A 22,238-nucleotide genomic window follows, 5' to 3' on the forward strand; every position below is an offset into this window, starting at 1 on the left:
TTTTACAGATGAGGTAACTGAGGCCCAGAGTAGTGAAGTGACTTGCCCAAAGTCACGTAGTAGACAAGTGGCGGAGCCGGGATTAGAACCCACGACCTCTGACTCCCAAGCCCGTGCTCTTGCCACTAGGTCATGCTGCTTCTAAATAAATATAAAGGTATTATAAATATAAATATTGATAAATATAAATATGCTAGCAAAATGCTGAGCTGATTTTATGCTAAGACTCCAGATCTGAGTATTCGCATTTAGGTTTTTATGGCTCAGTCTTAGGGAAAAAACAATAAAAATATGGCTTATGACAAAATGGGGGCAGGTCTCAAACCTTAAACCCCTTGTTGGAGTCTTCCCAGTCAGTTGTTCACTGCCCAGGCACAGGGAAGTAAAATAAAAATATGGCTGCCGGCAAAAGGATGGGACTGATTTTGTGCCACAAACTTTGGATTTGAATCTGCTCCTTTGGGTCTTTGTGGCTCAGGCACTCAGAAGAACAATGATAACAGGGGTGCCCACAAAAGGGGAGCAGCTTCATGCCATGAACCTCAGGACTTGATTCTCACAATTTGGTCTTCTTGAACTGGGCTCAGTTGAGAGTGAAGATGGCTTTGGCTTCATCGCTTTCCCCTTAATTTGACTCTACCCTTAGGTTTTGAAAACTGGGCCACATTCTAGAGGGGATGTATCTACCAACTCTGTTCTATGGACCTCTTCCAAGCTTTCAGTACAGTATTCTGCAAGCAGTAAATGCTCAATAAATACCATTCATTCATTCAATCATATTTATTGAGTGCTTACTGTGTGCAGAGCATTCTACTAAGTGCTTGGGAAGTACAAGTCGGCAACATATAGAGACGGTCCCTTCCCAGTAACGGGTTCACAGTCTAGAAGGGGGAGACAGAAAACAAAACAAAACATGTAGACAGGTGTTAAAATTCTGCCGTGGTGGAATCTGGAAATATTGGGTGGCAACAACCAGGGGGTTGAAAGAGAAACCTGCTAGGGAAGCAGCATAGCTTAGTGGAAAGAGCACAGGTTTGGGAGTCAGAGGACATGAGTTCTATTCCTGGCTCTGTGACTTCTCTGCTGTGTGACCCTGGGCAAGCCACTTAACTCCTCTGTGTCTCAATTATCTCATCTGCGAAATGGGGATTAAGACTGTGAGCCCCACATGGGGAGGGAAGGAGGTCATTCCAGGATAGAGGCAGGATGTGGGCAAGGGACAGCAGCAAGAATCAAGATACAGTTGAGAAAGTTGGCATTACAGGAGCCACGTGTGCAAGTTTGGCTGTAGTAGGAGAGTAGTGAAGGGAGCTAGGAGGGAGCAAGGTGATTGAGTGCTTTAAAGCCATCTCGAAGAGGCCTTCCCTGACTATAACCTCATTTCCTCTTCTCCCACTCCCTTCTTTCTCACCCTTGCACTTGGATTAAGCAAAAACTCCTCACTCTAGGCTTCAAGGCTCTACATCACCTCGCCCCCTCCTATCTCACCTCCCTTCTCTTCTTCTCCAGCCCAGCCCACACCCTCTGCTCCTCTGTTGCTAATCTTCTCACTGTACCTCATTCTCTCCTGTCCTGCTGTCGACCCCCAGCCCACATCCTTCCCCTGGCCTAGAATGCCCTCCCTCCACATGTCCTCCAAGCTAGCTCTCTTCCTCCCTTCAAAGCCCTACTGAGAGCTCGCCTCCTCCAGGAGGCCTTCCCAGACTGAGCCCCCTTTTTCCTCTCCTCCCCCCAACCCCTGCCCTACCTCCTTCCCCTCCCCACAGCACTTGTATATATTTGTACAGATTTATTACTCTATTTCACTTGTACATATTTACTATTCTATTTATTTTGTTAATGATGTGTATATACTGCATATAGCATATGTGCATATAGGTTTAATTCTATTTGTCCTGACGCTTTTGACACCTGTCTCCGTGCTTTGTTTTGTTGTCTGTCTTCCCCCTCTAGACTGTGAACCCGTTACTGGGAAGGGGCCGTCTCTATATGTTGCCGACTTGTACCTCCCAAGCACTTAGTAAAGTGCTCTGCACTCAGTAAGTGCTCAATAAATACGATTGAATGAATAAATTAACATCTTTTTTAGTCTGCTCACCCTCAGCCCCACAGACCTTATAAATATATATATGTATCTCCATAATTTATTTATAGTAAAATCTGTCCCCCCTCTAGACTATAATCTTATCATGGACAGGGAGCATGCCTACCATCTCTGTTAATATTAATAATAATAATATGATATGTGTTAAGCACTTACTATGTTCCAGGCACAGTGGGGGTAGATACAAGCAAATAGGGTTGGACACAGTCCCTATCCCATGTGGGGCTCACAGTCTCAAACCCCATTATACAGATGAGGTAACTGAGGCACAGAGAAGTATCAGGCAAAAACTCCTCACCCTCGGCTTCAAGGCTGTCCATCACCTCGCCCCCTCCTACCTCACCTCCCTTCTCTCCTTCTACAGCCCAGCCTGCACCCTCCGCTCCTCTGCCGCTAACCTCCTCATTGTGCCTCGTTCTCACCTGTCCCGCTGTCGACCCCCAGCCCACATCCTCCTCCTGGCCTGGAATGCCCTCCCTCTGCACATCCACCAAGCTAGCTCTCTTCCTCCTTTCAAAGCCCTACTGAGAGCTCACCTCCTCCAGGAGGCCTTCCCAGACTGAGCCCCCTCCTTCCTCTCCCCCTCCTCCCCCTCCCCATTCCCCCACCTTACCTCCTTCCCCTCCCCACAGCACCTGTATATATGTATATATGTTTGTACGTACTTATTACTCTATTTATTTATTTTATTTGTACATTTTTATTCTATTTATTTTATTTTGTTAATATGTTTTGTTTTGTTGTCTGTCTCCCCCTTCTAGATTGTGAGCCTGCTGTTGGGTAGGGACAGTTTCTATAGGTTGCCAACTTGTACTTCCCAAGCGCTTAGTACAGTGCTCTGCACACAGTAAGCGCTCAATAAATACGATTGAATGAATGAATGAATGAAAAGTAAAGTGATTTGACCAAGGACTAGAGTCCATGACCTTCTGACTCCCACGCCCACATTCTATCCACTTTGCCACACTGCTTCGCAAGCTGTTATACTGAACTCTTTCAAACACTTGGTATAGTACAGTGCTCTGTACCCAGTAAGCACAAAAATAAATACCACTGATTGATTAAGTAGACTGTGAGCTCATTATGGGCAGGGATTATCTCTATTGCTGTATTGTATTTTCCCATATACAATGCTCTGCACACAATAAGTGCTCAATAAATACAATTGAATGAATATTGTCCCTCTCCCCCTTTGGCCTCTAAGCTTGTTGTGGGCAGGAAAGGTGTCTACCAACTCTGTTACATCATAATAATGGCATTTTTTACGTGCTTACTATGTGCCAAGCGCTGTTCTAAGCGCTTGGGGGGGATACAAGGTCATCAGGTTGTCCCACGTGGGCCTCACAGTCTTAATCCCCATTTTACAGATGAGGTAACTGAGTCATAGAGAAGTTAAGTGACTTGCCCAAAGTCACACAGCTGACAAGTGGCAGAGCCAGGATTAGAACGCATGATCTCTGACTCCTAAGCTCCTGCTCTTTCCACTGAACCACGATACTTTCCCAAGCACTTAGTAAGGCACTCTGCACACAGTAAGAGCTCAATAAATATGTTTGAATGACTAACTGATTGATCAACCCCACATCCACAAAGAGCTCCCTTGGGGCAGAGCCGTCTGCTGGCCTTGAGGTAAAGAATGGACCTGAGCTCAGGTGTTTTTAGCGTTATAGGGCAGCCCCGCCCTCAGCCCCAATCAACCCAGGTGATTCTAGATGAGGTGTGGAGGCATTGGCCCTTTATGGCCCCAGTGGCTGCTGGCTCCTTTCCCTGCCCTATGTAAGGCTCCTGAGGCTGGCCTGCCTCAGTTTGCAAGAGGATAGGAGACAGAGCGTGGTCCGCCGTGGGCCCAGGTAGGGAGGGGGGGCTCTGGCTGGTCCAGCTACACTCTCCCCCGTTTTTCTTTAGGGTGGGTGTGGGACTGAGATTGCTGGGATTGCTGATGACTACTGTATTGATGATAATGATAATGAAGGTGGGGGAGGGATTGATTCCAGGGTTTCAGAAATGTCTTAAATATACATGTTGGGGTACAAGGGAGGGGTTTTGGGGTGCCTAATGGGTTGTGACATTGCTAATGATGTGTATATGATGTGCGTTGCCTGGGGTTGAGGAGGATTTGGGAAATTGCGGAGGGAGTGTGGGGGGGATGACTGCTTTTGTTGGTCAGGGCTGGGGGGAGGGGCTGAGGAGGGAGGGGCTGGAGGCTGAGAGCTGCCCTTACTGGTTGGGGACTTGGGGAAGGTTTTGGGATCAGATAGCTTTGGTCTTGGGGAAAGTCTGGCCTGGATTTAGGGTGACTGCCGGACCTCGGGTCGAGGATCCCGAAGGGCCGGGACAGAGGACGCCTTACTGACGGACGCATGGGGCATGTGGTCTGAGTGTCAGGTGATGCATGCTCATTGTCTATCTGTCTATGTCTGTCAGTTTGTCTACACCGCTGTGTATCTGAACGTTGGTCTGTTCCCCTCCTTCTAATAATAATAATAATAATGATGATGGTGTTTGCTAAGCGCTTACCATGTACCAAGCACTGTTCTGAGCGCTAGGGTAGATACAAGGTAATCAAGTTGTTTTACGAGGGGCTCACAGTCGTCATCACTTTACGCATGAGGTAACTGAGGCACAGAGAAGTTAAGTGACTTGCCCAAAGTTACACAGCTGGTAAGTGGTGGAGCAGGGATTAGAACCCACAATGTCTGACTCCCAAGCCCGAGCTGTTTCCAATAAGCCACACTACTTCTTTAGTAAGAGGTCTGGGGCACTGCCCTCTCCATCCATGAGAAACAGCATAGCCTAGTGGGTAGAGCATGGACCTGGAGTCAGAAAGATCTGTACTCTAATCCCAAATCTGCCACCTGTCTACTCTGTGACCTTGGGCGACTCAATTCACTTCCCTGTATCTGTTTACCTCATCTGTAAAATGGGGATTAATATTGGGAGTCCCATGTGGAACTAGATCTAATGCTAATAGATCTAATAATAACAATACAATATAATAACACAATAATAACAATCATATTATTATAATAACTATAATATATTACACATATATGATTATACAATCTATAACCTATAATTATACTATCATATAATTATAATACAATCATAATCATAGATTATATTGTATTATATCATATAATATATGTAATATACAATATATTACATAATATACGATATAATAATACAATGCGTAATCTATAATTATATTATATTATATAATCACGATAATCATAATTATAAATTATATTGCATAATCATATCATAATAGGCATAAGTGTATTGTATAATACATATGTCATATAATAAACAATATAGTATATATTCTATAATGATATTATATAATTGCAATATAACCATAATTTTAATAATATTGATCTAATAGTAATAGAATGTGTCAAGCACTGCTTTAAGCTCTGGGGTAGATACAAGGTAATCAGGATGGACACAGTCCAATAAGCTTGTACCTATCTTTATGCTTACTAGAGCGCCTGACACATAGGAAACACTTAACAGATATTGTAAACAAAGAACCCAGAAGTCAAAACGGTGCCCGTTGCCCAGTATGTACTGGTGGAGGGTGGAGAGGGTCCACCCCTGCCGTGGCTGCGGTGTGGGGCTCGGGTATAGGGGCCCGTCCCGCCCCTGCAGGGTTGTGGGCGAGGAGCCCGGGCCTCTGGGCAGAGACTGTGTCGCTTCCTCCGGTCTGGGAGTGGGGGGTTAGAGGGTGGGGGGCTGCTTCCTGCTCTGTTTTTACTCTTTTCTCTTCCAGCCAGTTATAAGGAATTACAGACAACAGAGAAGCAGTGTACTTGGACCTGGAAGTCAGAAGGACCTGGATTCTAATCCCAGCAAGGCTGCTCTCTGCTTCAGTTGCATCACCTTTAAAACTGGGGTAAACACCGTGAGCCCCTTGTGGCTCAGAGATTGTGTCCAAACTGATAAATTATGTCTATAAGAATAATGATGGCATTTGCTAAGCGCTAACTATGTGCCAAGCACTGTTCTAAGCACCTATCTCAGCACTTAGTACAGTGCCTGGTAAATAGTAAGCACTTAACAAATGCTGTAAAAAAATTATAATGTTTGTGTTCCTTCAAAGCAGTCAATGGTATTTAAGCACTTTATATGTGCAGGGCACTGAACTAAGCATGTGGGAGCACATCTGCCAAGCTAGCTCTCTTCCTCCCTTCAAAGCCCTACTGAGAGCTCACCTCCTCCAGGAGGCCTTCCCAGACTGAGCCCCCTTTTTCCTCTCCTCCCCCTATCCCCCCCGCCCTACCTCCTTCCCCTCCCCACAGCATCTGTATATATGTTTGTAGAGATTTATTACTCTGCTTATTTTACTTGTACATATTTAGCATTCTATTTATTTTGTTAATGATGTGCATCTAGCTTTATTTCTATTTATTCTGATGACTTGACAACTGTCCACATGTTTTGTTTTGTTGTCTGTCTCCCCCTTCTAGACTGTGAGCCCATTGTTGGGTAGGGACTGTTTCTATATGTTGCCAACTTGTACTTACCAAGCACTTAGTACAGTGCTCTGCACACAGTAAGCACTCAGTAAATACAATTGAATGAATGAGAGTATAATACAATGAATCCATGGTATTTATTGCACACTTGCCGTGGGCCGAGTACTTGTAAACTCCTGAAGCACAGTGGTGGGGTGTGTTTGTGCTGAATCCTCCCAAAAGTTTAGCACGCAACTGCACTTGTTAAATGCCTTTAATGTAAAATTGTGCTTACTCTAGTGGTCCGGGCTCTCTGTCGCACACAGTGAGCCCCCTTAAGGGTGGACCACTACAACCTGGGGCCCGTCGGACATGGTGAACCCACTGAGGGCAGGGTGGCCTGCCGTGATCCGTGGCTGTTGGCCCCTTCCCCACCCGCTGCCGCTGAGGGCAAGGCTGCCACAACTGTGGAGTGGTCTGAAGCCATGAGCCCATCCAGGGCAGAGCCGCCGTGATCTTGTGCCTGGGTGACACTGGGAGCCCGCCGAGGGCAGGGCCGCCGCAACCTTGGACCCGTCGGATACTGTGAGTCCCCAACCCCCTGAGGGTAGGGCCACAAAAATGTTCTGACCGCGTGACACTGTGAGCCCATCCAGAGCAGAACCACCGTCACGTTGTACCAGTGTGACACTGTGAGCCCTTGAGGGCAGGGCCGCCGCAACATTGGACCCGTCGGATGCCATGAGGTTCCCCCCCCGCCCCGAGGGCAGGGCCACAAAAATGATCCACCCATGTGATGCTGTGAGCCTCGCCAGAGCAGAGCTGCCATGACGTTATACCTGTGTGACACTGTGAACCCTCGAGGGCAGGGCCATAGCAATGTTGTGCCTTTAGGGCCTGGGTGCTGGGAAGAATGATTAAAAATATGTGTGGTGGCAAAAGGGGGCTGACCTTAGTCTTCCCATTTGGATCTTTTTGTCCTGAGCACTGGGAAGAACAAACAGAAACCTAGATGCCAGAAAAGGGGGTTGGCTTGATATCATGAGCCCCAGATTTAGGTCTTTCCAGCCTAGGTCCCGGGAAGAACAACAACATGGGTGCCCTCAAAAATTGGGACTGACTTCATGTCCCAAACCTCACATTTAAGTCTTCCCACTTTGGGTCTTCATGGCCCAGGCGCTGAGAAGAACAGTGAAATATGGGTGCCGGCAAAAGTGGGGAGTGGCTTCATGCCATGAACCCCAGATTTCAATGTTCCCATTTGGGTCTTCATGGCCCACGTGCCGGGAAGAACAATGAAAATATGGATGCCGGCTAAAATGAGGGGACTGGCTTCATGCCAAGAACCCCAGACTTTATTGTTCCCATTTGGGTCTTCATGGCCCAGGTGTCGGGAAGAACACTGAAAATATGGGTGCCGGCAAAAGAGGGGGACTGGCTTCATGCCAAGAACCTCAGATTTCAATGTTCCCATTTGGGTCTTCATGGCCTGGGTGCCGGGGAGAGTAATGAAAAATATGGGTGCCGGCAAAGGGGGGACTGGCTTCAAGCCAAGAACCCCAGATCTGAGTCTTCCCATTTGGGTCTTCATGGCCCAGGCACTGGGAACGACAATAAAGATAAGGGCGCCAGCAAAACAGGGGACTGGCTTCATGCTACAAACACCAGATTTGAGTCTTACCATTTGGGTCTTCATGGCCAGTGCATCAGGGAAAATAATGTAAAAAATTTTGGTGCCGGCAACAAGGGGTAGTGGCTTCATGCCGTGAACCCCAGATTTGAGTCTTCCCATTTAGGTCTTCAAGATCTGGGCACTGCGGAGAATAATTTAAAAATCTGGGAGCCGGCAAAAGGGGGTAGTGGCTTCATGCCACAAACCCCAGATTTTAATCTTCCCACGTGGGTCTTCATGGCCTAGGCACTGGGAACAACAGTAAAGATATGGTTGCTGGCAAAAGGGGGAACTAGCTTCATGCCACGAACCCCAGATTTGACTCTTCCCCATTTGGGTCTTCATGGCCCAGGCACCGGGAACAACAATAAAGATAGGGGTACTGGCAAAAGTGGGTAGTTGCTTCATGCCATGAACCCCAGATTTGAGTCTTGCCATTTGGATCTTTGTGACCCAGAGAACAGGAAGAACAATAATAACATGAGTGGTGGCAAAAGGCAAGACTACCTCCATGCCATATATCCAAGTTTTGATGGTACCCATTTGTATCTTCCTGGCCCAGGTGCCAGGAAGCACACTAAAAATACTAGTTGGCAAAAGGAGGCTGGCTTCATGCCTCAGACCCATGCGCCTCTCTGACACTGAGCCCCACCGCGACGTTGTGCCTGTATGACACTGTGGGCCGCTGAGGCTGAAGATGGGCCCGTCTGAGCCCCCCGGAGGCAGGGCTGCTGTGATGTTGTGCCTACCGACACTCTGAGCAACCACCTGGGGCAGGGCTGCCAGGTCGTTAGACCTGACTGGCACTGTAAGCTTATCTGTAGACTGTAAACTCGTGGGCAGAGAATGTGTCTGCTTATTGTTATATTGTACTCCCCCAAGTGCTTAGTACAGTGATCTGTGCCCAAAAATTGCAATTGAATGAATGAATATCTGACATTGTGAGCCCCCTGGGGGCAGGGTTAGGATGCCGTGACTGTGTGCCTGTGTGACACTGTGAGCCCCCCCCCCCCCACCACACCGAGGGACAGGGCCGCCTCCACTGACAATGGGCCTGTCTAATATTCTGAGCCCGCTGAGGGCAGGACTGCCATGATGTTGTGCCCATCTGACACTCTGAGCACCCCCCTGGGGCAGGGCTGCTGCAGTGTTGTGCCTGTGGGATACTGTGAGCCCCTCGCACCACACCGAGGGCCAGGGCCACCGTGTCCGACAATGGGCTTGTCTGACATTCTGCGCTCCCTGGGGGCAGGGCTGCCATGATGTTGTGCCCCTGTGGCACTCTGAGCGTCTCCCTGGGGCAGGGCCGCAACAATGTTGTGTGTGTGTGTGTGTGTGTGACACTCTGACCCCCTCGCACCGCACCGAGGGGCAGGGCCACCGCGACTGACAATGGGCTTGTGTGATATTCTGCGCTCCTTGGGGGCAGAGCTTCCATGATGTTGTGCCCGTGCGACACTCTGAGCACCCCCCTGAGCAGGGCCGCTGCACTGTTGTGCCTGTGTGACCCTGTAACCACCTCGCACCGCATGGAGGGGCGGGGTCACCGTGACCTACGATGGGCTTGTCTGACATTCTGAGCTCCCTGGGGGCAGGGCTGCCATGATGTTGTGTCTGTGTGACACTCTGACCCTCTTGCAGTGCACCGAGGAGCAGGGCCACCGTGACTGACAATGGGCTTGTGTGGCATTCTACGTTCCCTGGGGGCAGGGCTGCCATGATGTTGTGCCCATGTGATACTCTGAGCGCCTCCCCGGGGCAGGGCCGCAGCAATGTTGTGCCTATGTGACACTGTGACCCCCCCCCCCCCCCACTGCATCGAGGGGCAGGGCCACCACAGCTGACAATGGGCTTGTCTGTCACACTGAGCTCCCTGGGGGCAGGGCTGCTATGATGTTGTGCCCATCTGACACTCTGAGCACCTCCCTGGGGCAGGGCTGCCGCAACGTTCTGCCTGTGTGACACTGTGCTCCCCACCCACCCCGCACCGCACCGAGGGGCAGTGCTACAGCAACTGACAATGGGCTTGTCCGTCACTCTGAGCTCCCTGGGGGTAGGGCTGCCATGATGTTGTGCCCATCTGACACTTTGAGCACCCCACCGGGGCAGGGCTGCCGTAACATTGTACCTGTCTGGTATTGTGAGTCCTTTGCACCGCACCGAGGCGGCAGGGCAGCCACAACTGACAATGGGCTTGTCAGACACTCTGAGCTCCCTGGGGGCAGGGCTGCCATGATGTTGTGCCCATCTGACACTCTGAGCACCCCCCCTGGGGCAGGGCCACCGTAACGTTGTGCCTGTCTGGCACTGTGAGCCCCCTGCACTGCACCGAGGCGGCAGGACCACCAAAACTGACAATGGGCTTGTCAGACACTCTGAGCTCCCTGGGGGCAGGGCTGCCATGATGTTGTGCCCATCTGACACTTTGAGCACCCCACCGGGGGAGGGCTGCCGTAACATTGTACCTGTCTGGCATTGTGAGTCCTTTGCACCGCACCGAGGCGGCAGGGCAGCCACAACTGACAATGGGCTTGTCAGACACTCTGAGCTCCCTGGGGGCAGGGCTGCCATGATGTTGTGCCCATCTGACACTCTGAGCACCCCCCCGGGGCAGGGCCACCGTAACGTTGTGCCTGTCTGGCACTGTGAGCCCCCTGCACTGCACCAAGGCGGCAGGGCCACCAAAACTGACAATGGGCTTGTCAGACACTCTGAGCTCCCTGGGGGCAGGGCTGCCATGATGTTGTGCCCATCTGACACTTTGAGCACCCCACCGGGGGAGGGCTGCCGTAACATTGTACCTGTCTGGCATTGTGAGTCCTTTGCACCGCACCAAGGCGGCAGGGCAGCCACAACTGACAATGGGCTTGTCAGACACTCTGAGCTCCCTGGGGGCAGGGCTGCCATGATATTGTGCCCATCTGACACTCTGAGCACCCCCCCGGGGCAGGGCCACCGTAACGTTGTGCCTGTCTGGCACTGTGAGCCCCCTGCACTGCACCAAGGCGGCAGGGCCACCAAAACTGACAATGGGCTTGTCAGACACTCTGAGCTCCCTGGGGGCAGGGCTGCCATGATGTTGTGCCCATCTGACACTCTGAGCGCCCACCCCCCTGGGGCAGGGCCACCATAATGTTGTGCCTGTCTGGCATTGTGAGCCCCCTGCACCACACCGATGTGGCAGGGCCACCGCAACTGACAATGGGCTCCCAAACACTCTGAGCTCCCTGGAGGCAGGGCTGCCATGATGTTGTGCCCATCTGACGCTCTGAGCACCTCCTCCGGGGCAGGGCTGCCATAACATTGTGCCTGTCTGGCTCTGTGAGCCCCCTGTACCGCACCGAGGCGGCAGGGCCACCACAACTGACAATGGGTCTGTCAGACACTCTGAGCTCCCTGGGAGCAAGGCTGCTATGATGTTGTGCCCATATGACACTCTGAGCACCTCCCTGGGGCAGGACCACCGTAACATTGTCCCCGTCTGGTATTGTGAGCCCCCTGAACCGCACCGATGCGGCAGGGCCACCACAACTGACAATGGGCTCCCAAACACTCTGAGCTCCCTGGAGGCAGGGCTGCCATGATGTTATGCCCATCTGACACCCCGAGTGCCCCCCCGGGGCAGGGCTGCCGTAACGTTGTGCCTGTCTGGCATTGTGAGCCCCCTGTACTGCACCGAGGCGACAGGGCCACCACAACTGACAATGGGTTTGTCAGACACTCTGAGCTCCCTGGAGGCAGGGCTGCCATGATGCTGTGCCCATCTGACACTCTGAGCACCCCCCCGGGGCAGGGCCGCCATAACGTTGTGCCTGTCTGGCATTGTGAGCCCCCTGTACCGCACCGAGGCGGCAGGGCCACCACAACTGACAATGGGTTTGTCAGACACTCTGAGCTCCCTGGGGGCAAGGCTGCCATGATGTTGTGCCCATCTGACACTCTGAGCACCTCCCCGGGGCAGGGCCGCTGTAACGTTGTGCCTCTCCGGCATTTTGAGTCCCCTGCACCGCACTGATGCGGCAGGGCCACCACAAGTGACAATGGGCTCTCAAAACACTCTGAGCTCCCTGGAGGCAGGGCTGCCATGATGTTATGCCCATCTGACACCCTGAGTGCCCCCCCCCGGGGCAGGGCTGCCGTAACGTTGTGCCTGTCTGGCACTGTGAGCCCCCTGTATTGCACCGAGGCAGCAGGGCCATCACAACTGACAATGGGTTTGTCAGACACTCTGAGCTCCCTGGGGGCAAGGCTGCCATGATGTTGTGCCCATCTGACGCTCTGAGCGCTTCCCTGGGGCAGGGCCGCCGTAACTTCGTGCCTGTCTGGCATTGTGAGCTCCCTGCACCGCACCAATGCGGCAGGGCCACCACAACTGACAATGGGTTTGTCAGACACTCTGAGCTCCCTGGAGGCAAGGCTGCCATGATGTTGTGCCCATCTGACACTCTGAGCACCTCCCTGGGGCAGGGCCGCTGTAACATTGTGCCTGTCTGGCATTTTGAGTCCCCTGTACTGCACTGATGCGGCAGGGCCACCACAAGTGACAATGGGCTCTCAAAACACTCTGAGCTCCCTGGAGGCAGGGCTGCCATGATGTTATGCCCATCTGACACCCTGAGTGCCCCCCCCGCCGGGGCAGGGCTGCCGTAACATTGTGCCTGTCTGGCACTGTGAGCCCCCGGTATTGCACCGAGGCAGCAGGGCCATCACAACTGACAATGGGTTTGTCAGACACTCTGAGCTCCCTGGGGGCAAGGCTGCCATGATGTTGTGCCCATCTGACGCTCTGAGCGCCTCCCTGGGGCAGGGCCGCCGTAACGTCGTGCCTGTCTGGCATTGTGAGCTCCCTGCACCGCACCGATGCGGCAGGGCCACCACAACTGACAATGGGTTTGTCAGACACTCTGAGCTCCCTGGAGGCAGGGCTGCTATGATGTTGTGATAATCTGACACTCTGAGAGGCCCTTGGGGCTGGGCTGCCATGATGTCATACCTGTGTGACACTGCAAGTGCCCCCCTGGGGCAGGGCCACCCGATCTTGTTCCTGTCTGACCCTTGAGCCCCCACACTGCACAGAGGGGCACGGCCACCCTGACGGACAATGGACGTGTCTGGTCACTGGGCAGAATGACTGAAAAAAGGGGGCTGGCTTTATGCCACAAACCCCAGATTAGTCTTCCCATTTGGGTCCTTGTGGCCTGGTGCCCAGAAGAACAATTAAAATCTGGGTGCTGGAAAAAGGGAGAGCTGGCTTCATGCCACAAATCCCAGATTTGATTTCCCCTTTTGGGTCTTCATGGCCCAGGCTCTGGGAAGAGTGAAAAAGGTATGGGTGCTGAGAAAAGGACACTGGCTTCATGCCACAAACCCCAGATTTGAATCTTCCCATTTGGGTCTTCATGGCCCAGGTGCAAGGCGGAACACTAAAAATATGGATGCCTGAAAAAGGGGTACTAGCTTCATGCTGCAAACCCCACATTTGAGTCTTCCCATTTAGGCCTTCATGGCCCAGGCATTGGGAAGAGTAATGACAAATATCAGTGCTGGCAAAAGGGGAAACTGGCTTCATGCCACAAACCCTATATTTGAGTCTTCCCATTTGGGTCTTCATGACCCAGGCACTGGGAAGAGTAATTACAGATATGGGTACTGACCAATGGGGGTACTAGCTTCATGCCACAAACCCCAGATTTGAGTCTTCCCATTTGGGTCTTCATGGCCCAGATGCTGAGAAGAGTAATTACAAATATGGGTGCTGGCAAAAGGGGAATCTGGCTTCATGCCACAAATCCTATATTTGAGTCTTCCCATTTTGTTCTTCATGGCCCAGGTGCTGGGAAGAACAATAGTGATGTGTATCCTGGCCAAAGCAGGTGCTGGCTTTATTCCACAAACCCTATATTTGAGTCTTCCCATTTGGGTCTTCATGGCCCAGGCACTGGGAAGAACAATAATGACATGTGTCCTGGCAAAAGTGGGTACTGGCTTCATGCCACACACCCCAGATATGAGTCTTCCCATTTAGGTCTTCATGGCCCAGACATTGGGAAGAGTAATTACAAATATGTGTGCTGGCAAAAGAGGGTACTGGCTTCATGCCACAAATCCTATATTTGAGTCTTCCCATTTGGGTCTTCATGACCTAGGCACTGGGAAGAGTAATTACAAATATGGGTGCTGGCTAAAGGGGAATCTGGCTTCATGCCACAAACCTCAGATTTGAGTCTTCCCATTTGGGTCTTCATGGCCCAGGTGCTGGGAAGAACAATAGTGACATGTATCCTGGCCAAAGGGGGTACTGGCTTTATCCCACAACCCTATATTTGAGTCTTCCCATTTAGGTCTTCATGGCCCAGGCACTGGGAAGAGTAATTACAAATATGCGTGCTGGCAAAAGAGGATACTGGCTTCATGCCACAAACTCCAGATTTGAGTCTTCCCATTTGGGTCTTCATGACCTAGGCACTGGGAAGAGTAATTACAAATATGGGTGCTGGCTAAAGGGGAATCTGGCTTCATGCCACAAACCTCAGATTTGAGTCTTCCCATTTGGGTCTTCATGGCCCAGGTGCTGGGAAGAACAATAGTGACATGTATCCTGGCCAAAGCAGGTGCTGGCTTTATCCCACAAACCCTATATTTGAGTCTTCCCATTTGGGTCTTCATGGCCCAGGCACTGGGAAGAACAATAATGACATGTATCCTGGCAAAAGGGGGTACTGGCTTCATGCCACACACCCCAGATATGAGTCTTCCCATTTGGGTCTTCACAGCTCATGTGCTGGGAAGAGTAATTACAAATATGGGTGCTGGCAAAGGGGAAACTGGCTTCATGCCACAAATCCTATATCTGAGTTTTCCCATTTGGGTCTTCATGGCCCATGCACTGGGAAGAACAATAATGACATGTATCCTGGCCAAAGCGGGTGCTGGCTTTATGTTACAAACTTCCAGTTTGAGTCTTCCCATTTGGGTCTTCATGACTGTGGTGCCAGAAAAAAACTGAAAATATGGATGCCTGCAAAAGGAGTGGTCTGGCTTCATGCCACTAACCCCCAGTTTGAGTTTTCCCATTTGAGTCTTCACGGACCATGCACTGGAAACAACGATGAAACTGTGGCTGCCGGGAAAGGCATAACTGGCTTCATGCCATGAACCCCAGATTTAAGTCCTCCAATTTGAGTCTTCATGACCGAGGTGCCAGTAAGAACAATTAAAAGAAGGATGCCGGCTAAAGTGAGGGCTGGCTTCATGCCACAAACCCTAGATTTGAGTCTTCCCATTTGGGTCCTCGTGGCCCGGGCACCAGGAAGAACAAAAAAAATGAGTGCTGGCAAAAGAGGGTGTGCAGTGCATCCCAGATTTTATTTCTCTATTGGGTCTTCACGGCCCAGGTACCAGGGGAGAGGAAAAAATGTGGATGCTGGCAAAAGGGCCTTGTCTTCATGCCACGAACCCCAGATATGAGCCTTCCTATTTGGGACTTCATGGCCCTGGCACTGGGAACAACAATAATGATAGAGGGAACTGGCCTCAGGCTACAATCCCCAGATCTGAGTCTTCTTGTTTGGGTTTTCATGGCCTGGGTACCGGAGAAAAAAATTAAAAACTTTGAGGGCCAGCAAAAGGGGGTAGTGGCTTCATGCCATGAACCCCAGATTTGAGCCTTCCAATTTGGGTCTTCATGGCCTGTGAACTGGAGAGAATAACTAAAAAATTTGGGTGCTGGCAAAAGGGGGGTCTGGCTTCCTGACACAAACTCCAGATCTGAGCAGTTTCTTTTGGGTCTTTTAACGGCCGGGGCACCGGAACAAACAATAAAAATATGGCAGCAAAAGGGTGGTACTGGCTTCATGCTGCTAACCCCAGATTTCACTCCATTATTGGGTCTTCATGGCCCAGGTACCAGGGCGAGAGAGAAATATTGATGCCGGCAAGAGGGGGCGTGACTTCATGCCATGAACCCCCGATGTGAGTCTTCCCATTTGGGTCTTCCAGGCTTGGGCACTGAGAAGAACAATAAAAATGAATGGTGGCAAAAGAGGGTGTGGCTTCATGAAATGAACCCCAGATTTGACTCCCTTTTGGGTCTTCATGGCCCAGGCATTTGAAAGCTTGATAATAACATGGATTCTGGCAAAACAGGGGACTGGTTTCATGCCATGAATCCTATATTCAAGTCTTCCCAATTGGGTCTTCATGTCCCAGGCAAAAAAGGCAACAGATAATGTGAGTGCTGGCAAAATGTGGGCTGGTTTCCCACCATGAACCCCAGATTTGAGCCTTCCCATTTGGGTCTTCATGGCCCAGGCACAGGTAAGAACAATAATAACACAAGGGCTGGCAAAAGAGGGGCTGGCTTCATGCCATGAACCAAAAATTTGAGTTTTCCCATTTGGGTCTCTGTGGCCTTGGTGCCGGGAAGAACAATAGCAATGTGAGTGCTAGCAAAATGGAGGGATGACTTCATGCCACAAACCCTGTATTTGAGTGTTCCTATTTTGGGTCTTCACGGCCAAGGCACCGAGAAAAATAAAAATGACGGGTGCCAGCAAAGGTGGGGATTGACTTCAGGCCATGACCCTCAGACATCAGTTTTCCCATTTGGGTCTTTATGGCCCAGGCACCGGCAAAAACAATGAAATAGGAATGTCAGCGAAAGGGGGCCGGCTTCATTCGCCGAACCCCAGATATGAGTCTTCCCCTGTGGGCCTTCACGGTCCGGGTGCCGAGAAGAACGATGAAAATATGAGTTCGAACAAAAGCGGGGCCGACTTTGTGCCACGAACCCCAGATGTAACTCTCCCAATTGGGTCTAAACGGCCTGAGTATCGGGAAGAGCGAGAAAAATTTTGGTGTCAGAATAATGAGGGACTGGCTTTAGAACCTTGGGTAATTGATTCTCTCAATTTGGGTTTTTGGGCCTGGGCTTTAGCGAGAGGGAAGACGGCTTTGGCTTTGTCACCTTGCCCTCGGTCGGACTTTACCCTCGGTATTGGGGCTCAGCCATATTTGAGGCCCAACGGGTCGAAGAGCTTCCCGCTCATTCTGACGACGATCACCGGAAGAGTTTCCACCCGTATCATTCCCACCGGTCCGCTCTACTATCTTTGCAGTGACCGGATGGACCATATTTCTCGGACTCTGGGCCTACCGAACAGGTTAGAAGCACCATGACCTTGGGGCAGGGTGCTTTTTATCTTTTCTTAAAACTTGGGTTTGGGCAGTGTTGCTGAGCAGGAAAGGTTCAGGCCTGGGCATTGGAGGACCTGGGTTCTAATTCCATCTCTTCCTCTTGCCCGCTCTGTGATCTTGGGCGAGTCACTTAACATTGCCGTACCTCAGTTTCTTAGCCTGTAACATGTTGATTCAATACCTGCACTTGGATTTGCTCCCTTTATTCACCCCTCCTTCAACCCCATAGCATTCGATCACACTTCCGGTGCCCCGATGCTTCACCGGCTCCAGCCCGGCAAAGGAGCCATGAGGGTCTTCAGTGTCCTCCCTGACAGCCAGAACCAGCAGCCTGACACGGCGTGGGGACGGGCTTCGGGACGTACCTATCTGGGAGAAGACTTGAGGTGGTGGCAAGGACCCCGTGATACCCATTGTTTGGCCTTGCCCAGGCTGGAGCTGCCCTGGAATCGGCGACGAGGAAGAGGGAAACCCCAGAGAGACCCTTCCTCAGGAGGAACAAAACCCCAGCTGAAGTTCATCCTGTCTTTTTCAGCCTGCACTTCAGGATGGTAGAAGTCTCAAGGGTAAGTTTTTTCTGAGAAGCAGCAAAGCAACGTGGCTCAGTGGAAAGAGCACGGGCTTTGGAGTCAGAGGTCATGGGTTCAAATCTCTGCTCCGCCAACTGTCAGCTGTGTGACTTTGGGCAAGTCACTTAACTTCTCTGTGCCTCAGTTACCTCATCTGTAAAATGGGACTTAAGATTGTGAGCTCCCCGTGGGACAACCTGCTCACCTTGTAACCTCCCCAGGGCTTAGAACAGTGCTTTGCACATAGTAAGCGCTTAACAAATGCCATTATTATTATTATTATTATTATTATTATTATTATTATTATTATTATTATTATTATTATTATTATTCTGGGAGAGTGGCAGTCTGAGTTCTGAAGTCTTCGAAAAGGCTCCCAAAGTGCTATGATAATTATCTAGAGAAGCAGCGTGACTCAGTGGAAAGAGCCCGGGTTTGGGAGTCAGAGGTCATGGGTTCTCATCCCAGCTCTGCCACTTGTCTTCTTTGTGACCTCGGCAAGTCACTTAACTTCTCTGGGCCTCTGTTCCCTCATCAGTAAAATGGGAGTAAAGACTGAGCCCCATGTGGGACAACCTGATTCCATTGTGTCTACCTTTTGTGCTTAGAACAGTGCTCAGCACATAGTAAGTGCTTAACAAATGCCATTTTTATTATTTAGACCATATCTATAATTTATTTATAGTAATGGCTATAAATGGCTGTAACCCTTTACAGACTGTGAGCTCATTGGGCGAAGGGAATGGGTCTACTAGTGTCTTGTTCTCTTTCAAGTGCTTAGTCTCCAAAGTAAGTGCTCAATAAATACCACTGATTGAATTACTCTAGATCCAACAAACTTTGGATTTCCTACCAGAGAATTAGAGTCACTTTTCGCTCATTTTAAAGAAGTTGGTTTTTAAAAAAGGTCCAGTGATTAGTTGAGCCTATGTGCCACCGCACGACTGGATTCCTCCTGCATCCCTTTATTGAGCCGATCTCAGTCCACGATGGATGTTTGTGTGCAGAGCATCGTACTGAGCATCGGGGAAGGTATAATGCAGCCGATAGACACAGTCCCTGCCCAGGAGGAGTTGACAATCTTCTGTATATCTGTGGCCCCATCAGTTACCGGACAGTCTCTAAATCTCTCTCTCGCCTTTTCTGTAGATTCAGGGTTCAACCGTGGCTCCCAGAATGACGGAGGAGAAACCGCCAGGTCTGTGGGATTCTTCCGGCTGTGTGTCGGGCCTAGAGCGAGTGACTGTTTTCAGCAGAGGATTTGGTGTAAGAGAATGATTTTTTTCTGTAAATTCTAATCCCCTCTGGGAGATGGTTTCTTCCGGCGTGGCATGGCCGGAGGCCCCCGGGTCGAGATAGGATGGGTCGGAGAAGACTTCCAGAGGAGGAGGGCTCCCCGGTGATCCATGGCGTGAATTGTATGGGTGAGGGAATTTTGGGCCGATTCCATATCGAGGCTTTCACCTCTGTCTTGGGTCTTCGTCTAAAAAATCTGCGTAGAGGTCATTTTTACCCTCCAGCTCGAGAGCGGGCCCGGACGTCCCCGCTTCCAGGAAGAACGAGGCGAAGAGGCAGCCGAGAGAGAGAGAAGCTCCGTGTCCGGCGATGGGGTCATGCGACTGTGTCTGCTTCTGTGGCCGGAGGCCATCTCTGCAGTCCCATATTGCAGGGGGGCAGTAGAGGTGGCACAGTGAGGGGGAGTGGGAGGACAGGGTTGGAATAGGTGGGATTGTGGGTCTGAACTCCCTACAGCTCTGCCACTAAGTGCCCCCTGACCCTCCTGAGGGAGAGATTGCAGGGGGGACAGTGGCCATCACGGGGATGGATGGGCAGGGAGGCAGGCAATGCTTGGGGACTCTTTCTCCCCGCACACTGCCCCCCCCCCCACCCGTGCCCTTTCCCTCCTTTGACTTCATCTCCTCTCAGTACTCCCACACCTGCCCCCACCGAAATAAAGCCAGAGATAGATAGAGCAGCGACTCCACAATCATGGACCGCGGGCCCGCGGCCCACCAGCTGGACCGCCTCCCTCTGGAATCCACCGGCAGCCATCCGGCAAAGCACCGGATTTGCCGTTCCTCGACACCCCCAGCTGTGACCACCCGAGCCTCGGCCGCAGAACGTCTCTGACCGCCTTCGGGTGCCCCCCGAGATAAGCCCCGGGACCCTCTGGTCTCATACACACGGGGAACAATGCATAAAAATCTCTTAACCCCAGCCTCAGGTCTGTCTGTGGTCTCTGGTTCGTGGATTGGGTCTGTGCCGTCCTAAGGGGTGGAGTCTGCCGACGGGCAGGACAGGGGCTCCCTTCATAACCAACATTTTTGCAGGTCAGTGAACGGTTCTACCGCATTCTTCCTCATAGCTGTCCGAGGGCTTTGCAGAGCAGTTAGGCCCGAACCCTAACCCCTTAAAGAAGCAGTGGGGCTTAGGGGATAGAATGAGGGCCTGGATTCTGATCCCAGCTCTGCCCCTCTGCTGCTGCATAATCTTGGGCAAATCACCTCACTTCTCATCAGTTACCTCATCAGTGAAATGGGGATTAAGACACTGAACCCCACGTGGGAGAGGTACCCCGTCCACCCTGATCAGCTCGTATCTACCCCAGCGTGTACTACAGTGTATATATATATATATATTCCCAATTCCCAATTCAGGAAACTGAATTGTTTGCATTTCTTACCCTTTCCTTTTCAGCCACCAGGAGCACCCGGCTATCTTCTCCACTCCTGCTGTCAGGCCCCAGGGTGCTGCTGTAGGGGAATCTGGGCCCTAGGACCACCTCCACTATCTCCCAGCAGGTGAGAAGGAATTCGACTCTGCTCTCGGCCCAGTTCGGCCACAGTGGCTCCTGTCCCTCACTGACTTTCACTCCTATTACCTTTGCCCTCCGTCGTAGACTTCTGCCGTACGTCCATAGTTTTCACTAGTCCCTCTTTGTCACAGAGGTGACTGTCAGTGTTTTAGTACAGGGTTCTGCACTTGAAGTATTAAAAGGCATTACTACTAACCAAGACTCTGGTGGTACCTGAAGCCACTGGATCTGCCCAGTCCCCAAACCTTCCCCACCTGTTGGACATTTCTCGTTGCTCTTTGCTATGTCACACCTGCCAGATTTTGAAATTTGTTAACTATTTGCTCTTTCCCCTTGCTTCATACATCCTAAGCATTCATATTCACTTGTCTTCCCTTCCTGATTATCAACTACTCCTGTGGTTAATTAATTCCTTTAATGTTTTTTTGAACGTGCTCACAGTTACTCGATGTCTCTTATTTTATTTATTTATTTTTAAAATGGTCCCTCACCCTAGTTCTACCTCATTTCCATACAAGTCACACAGCTACAATGCCTGCACATTTAGGTGCAATGGCCACAGGGAGATTTTTATTTGCTATGACGCTTGTCTACAGCAGATGTCCGATCCCTCAGCTGTTGGGACCTTGGGCTTAAATTTCAGAGCTGCCCTGCCCCTGAGATGGAGCCATGGAGTGTACTGCTACCTCCAAGGGAAGGTGTTTTTTTAAAATGTATTTTTTTTTTGGTCTTTTTGGGGTGTGTGTATGTGTGTGAATGGAGGGTGTTTAGCTTGGTTGGGGGAAACAGAAAGAGGCCACTGTTGACACACAAGCTGCTTCTGAAAATGGGGGTTGGGGCTCTGTGCAGGGAATTCGTTCTGTTAGACTCGACTGTGAGTCTGAGAAGACCCAGGGCCCTTAATTCTATAGATGGGTCTAATCTCTGGGTGCTCACAGTCCCGTCTCCAGAGTCACTCTGTACATCCTCAGTCTCCCACAAAGGGACTCTTCTGTGTCTGGCAGTCGCTTCTGGGAAAGAGAGAAGGAAGCTGCTCTTTGAGGAGAGAAACAGGGAAGACCACAGTCTCCTTTACCCTCTGAAACTCAATTAAGGAGTCTTCATTGTGAGAGACGTCCATGGCGAGACAGATTGAGGAAGCGAGAGAGCCGCAGAGAGGCCGGAGGGCTGAAAATGCGGGCACTCTACTAGAAACGGACTTTATGACACAGAAGCGTGGGGTATCTTTTGAAGTCAGAAATACTGGTCGTACAGGTATGATACCTGGGGCAACGTGGGGAGGGATCTCTAGGGGTAGAGGGGTCCAGTGCAAGAGCAGGCTAGAGCACAGTGCACAGTCCTGGCATCGCAAATGCCTTACACATCTACAGTTTTCGCAGAAAGGACCCCTCCGTAGCCGTAAGGGGATGTTCTTGGGGGAGAGGGAGGT

The 22,238-nt window shown here is 50.9% G+C and overlaps 1 pseudogene; it reads left to right on the top strand.

Annotated features, from left to right (window-relative positions):
- The first annotated feature begins 16,188 nt into the window (after window positions 1-16,188).
- Window positions 16,189-19,769, top strand: LOC119942117 (annotated as a pseudogene).
- Window positions 19,770-22,238: the final 2,469 nt, after the last annotated feature.

Source organism: Tachyglossus aculeatus, chromosome 21 (genome assembly GCF_015852505.1).
Source record: "Tachyglossus aculeatus isolate mTacAcu1 chromosome 21, mTacAcu1.pri, whole genome shotgun sequence".
Classification (NCBI taxonomy): Eukaryota; Metazoa; Chordata; class Mammalia; order Monotremata; family Tachyglossidae; genus Tachyglossus; species Tachyglossus aculeatus.